The following is a 3,944-nucleotide window of genomic DNA, read 5'->3' as shown; positions in this document are numbered from 1 at the left end:
TGCAAGTCTATCAGCACTATTCTTCCAACCGTATTTGCTCACTTCGTGTTTCTGTGTCACATTTTGGTGTTTCTCATAATACTTCACCCTTTTTCATTATTGTTGTATTTGTTATGGTGATCTGTGATCTTTGATGTTGCTATTGTAAGTTTTGGGGGGCCCCATGAACACTGCCCTTCCTTACAAGACAGCAAACTTAATTGATAAATGTGTGTGTTCTGACTGTTCCATTAACCAGCTATCCCTCATGTCTCTTCCTCTCCTTGGGCCTCCCTACTCCCTGAGATAACCATATTGAAATTAGGCCAGTTAATAACCCTACAATGGTCTCTATGTATTCAAGTGAAAGGAAGAGTCATATGTGTCTCATTTTAAATAAAAAACTAGAAATGATTAAGCTTAGTGAGAAAGGCATTGTCGAAAGCCAAGATAGGCCAAAAGCCAGGCCTCTTGCACCAAAGGGTTAGCCAAGTTGTGAATGCAACAGAATAGTTCATAAAGGAAATGAAAAGTGCTTCTCTAATAATCACACAAATGATAAGAAAATGAAACAGCTTTATGGCTAATATGGAGAACGTTTTAATGATCTGGATCAACCAAACCAGCCACAATGTTCCCTTAAGCTAAGGCCTACTCCAGAGCAAGGCCCTACCTCTCCAGTTCTATGAAGGCTCACAGAGGTGAGGAAGCTACAAAAGAAAATTTGAAGCTAGCAGAAGTTAGTTCATGAGGTTTAAGGATAGAAGGGATCTCCACAACATAAAATTGCAAGGTGAACAGCAAGTACCAATGCAGAAGCTGCAGAAAGTTATCCAGAAAATCTAGCTAAGACAATTAATGAAGGTGGCTGCACTAAACAACAGATTTTCAATGTAGACAAAACAGTCTTCTATTGAAAAAAGATGCCATCTAGAATTTTCATAGCTAGAGAGGAGAAATCAATTCCTCGCCCCAACATTTCAAAGAACAGGCTGACTCTCTTGGCAGGGATTAATGCAGCTCTCAGCTTTAGGTTGAAGTCAATATTCATGTATTATTCTGAAAATCCAAGGGCCCTTAACAAATATGCTAGATCTACTATGCCTGTGCTCTATCAATGGAACAACAAAGTCTGGATGCTAGCACATCTGTTTACAGCATGATTTTTTAAAATAATTCTAGCTCACCGTTGAGAACTACTGCTCATAAAAAAAAGATTCTTTTCAAAATAGTACTGCTCATTGACAATGCACCTGGTCACCCAATTTCACTGATGGAGATGGACAATGAGATAAATGTCATTTTCATGCCTATTAACACAACATCCATTCTGCAGCCCATAGACCAGGAAATAATTTAGACCTTAAAAAGCCTTATTATTGAAGAAATAAATTTTGCAAGTCTATAGTTGCCATAGTGATTCCTCTGATGGGTTAGGGAAAAGGAAAGAATTCATCATTCTAGATGCCATTAAGAACATTTGGAATTCTTGGGGTGCCTGGGTGGCTCAGTGGGTTAAGCCTCTGCCTTGGGCTCAGGTCATGATCAGGGTCCTGGGATTGAGCCCCGCATTGGGCTCTCTGCTTGGCAGGGAGCCTGCTTCCCCCTCTCTCTCTGCCTGCCTCTCTGCCTACTTGAGATCTCTCTCTCTCTCTCTCTCTCTCTCTCTGTCAAATAAATAAATAAAATCTTTTTTAAAAATTTGGAATTCGGGTGCCTGGGTGGCTCAGTGGGTTGGGCCGCTGCCTTTGGCTCGGGTCATGATCTCAGGGTCCTGGGATCGAGTCCCACGTCGGGCTCTCTGCTCAGCGGGGAGCCTGCTTCCCTTCCTCTCTCTCTGCCTGCCTCTCTGCCTACTTGTGATCTCTCTCTGTCAAGTAAATAAATAAAATCTTTAAAAGAAAAATTTGGAATTCATGAGAAGAGATCAAAATATCAACATTAACTGAAGTTTGGAAGAAGTTAATTCCAACACTCATGAATGACTTTGAGGAGTTCAAGACTTTGGTGGAGGAAGTAAGTGCAGATAGAGTAGAAAAAGCAAGAGAACTAGAAGTGGAGTCTGAAGATGTCACTGAATTGCTGCAATCTCATGGTAAAACTGTATTGATGGGGAGTTGCCTCTTATGGATGAGCAAAGAAAGTGGTTTCTTGAAATGTAATCTGCTCCTTGTGAAGATGCTGTGAAGATTGTTGACATTACAACAATGGACTTAGAACATTACATAAACTTAGTTGATAAAGCAATAGGGGGTTTGATAGGATTGACTCCAATTCTGGAAGAAGTTCGGCTGTGAGTAAAATGCTATCAAACAGCATCACACGCTACAGAGAAATCATTTGTAAATGGAAGAGTCAATCAGTGTAATAAACTTCATTGTCATCTTATTTTAAGAAATTGCCACAGGAATGCCTGGGTGGTTCAGTGGGTTAGGCCTCTGCCTTCAGCTCGGGTCATGATCTCAGGGTCCGGGGATTGAGCCCTGCATCCGGCTCTCTGCTCGGCGGGGAGCCTGCTTCCCCCGTCTCTCTCTGCCTCCCTCTCTGCCTACTTGTGATCTGTCAAATAAATAAAGAAATCTTTAAAAAAAAAAAAAAGAAAAGAAATTGCCACAGCCACTCTGTCTTTCTACAAACCCCAGCCTGATCAGTCAGCAGTCATTAGTATTAAGGCAAGACCTCCACCAACAAAAAGATTATGACTTACTGAAAGCTCAGATGATGGTTAGGACTTCTAATCAATAAGGTATGTACAGTTGACCCTTGAACAACATGGTTTTGAACTACACAGGTCCATTTACATGTGGATTTTTTTTGACAAATACAGTACAGTACTGTGAACAATTTTCTCTTCCTTGTGATTATTTATTTATTTATTTTGAGAGAGCTAGAGGTAGATGGAGAGGGAGAGAGAGAATCTTAAGCAGGCTCCATGCCCAGCATGTGAGCCTGACACACGGCTCAATCTCACAACCCTGAGATCATGACCTGAGCCAAAATCAAGAGTCGACACTTAACCAACAGAATCACCCAGTAACCCCTCCTTATCATTTTCTTAATAACATTTTCTTTTCTCTAGCTTACTTTATTGTAAGAATACAGTACATAATATATATAACATTCAAGATGTGTGTTAATTAACTGTTGTTGTCAGTAAGGCATCTGGTCAATAATAGGTTATTAGGAGTTAAATTATGGAGGAGACAAGTTATATTGTGGATTTTTGACTGTATGGAGGTTGGTGCCCCTCAACCTCACCTTGTTTGTAGCAAATATACATTTTTTTTTTAGGACATAAAGCTATTGCCCATTTAGTAGACTATAGTATGATTAAACACAACTTTTATATAGACTGAGAAACCAAAAACTTTATTTTACTTGCTTTTTTATGATATTTGCTTTATTGTAGTGGTCTGGAACTAAACCTGCAATATCTCCAAAGTATACTTGTATATGTATGCTTCCCTTAATCTACATGGTAGCATAATATTCACACTGTTCTGTATCTAAAACTTAACAATAATGTATCTTGGCACATGCTCTATATCAATACACATAAATTTACCTCACTCTTTTTAAACAGGGGCAAAATGTTCTACTGCAGAAGAACAGGAGAAAAAAGTGAAATGAAAAGGTGAAAATTCATTAACATCAATAGACAGTGTTTCTTTGTCTCATTCTGTATATGTGACTAGAAGATTTCCAGCTCCTTGCCCTGCGTATCCCACAGATATGTCCTCTCAGACTCCAAGAGATGAGAGACATAGGTGAACCCTTTGGTGCCATCACAGGGAAAAGTTCATACCATGTTATTCTGCACAACATCTCTTCTCCTACCCAGTTCCACTAAACCTTTTGTGTCAGGGTAACTTATCTAGTTATTGGCTTTGAAATGATGCACAAGCCCTTCAAATCTGAGTGATAAACAACATGCAACACTCAAAATTGGCTTTCTTCTACAGTAA

The 3,944-nt window shown here is 39.6% G+C and overlaps 1 pseudogene; it reads left to right on the top strand.

Annotated features, from left to right (window-relative positions):
• The first annotated feature begins 323 nt into the window (after window positions 1–323).
• On the top strand, window positions 324–2,383 carry LOC111142314 (annotated as a pseudogene).
• The last annotated feature ends 1,561 nt before the right edge of the window (window positions 2,384–3,944 follow it).

The sequence above is a fragment of the Enhydra lutris genome, unplaced genomic scaffold, assembly GCF_002288905.1.
Source record: "Enhydra lutris kenyoni isolate GAN:26980312 unplaced genomic scaffold, ASM228890v2 scaffoldscaffold7, whole genome shotgun sequence".
In the NCBI taxonomy this organism is placed as follows: domain Eukaryota; kingdom Metazoa; phylum Chordata; class Mammalia; order Carnivora; family Mustelidae; genus Enhydra; species Enhydra lutris.
Note: the sequence above shows the minus strand (reverse complement) of the source record. Positions and strands in the feature narration are given on the sequence as shown.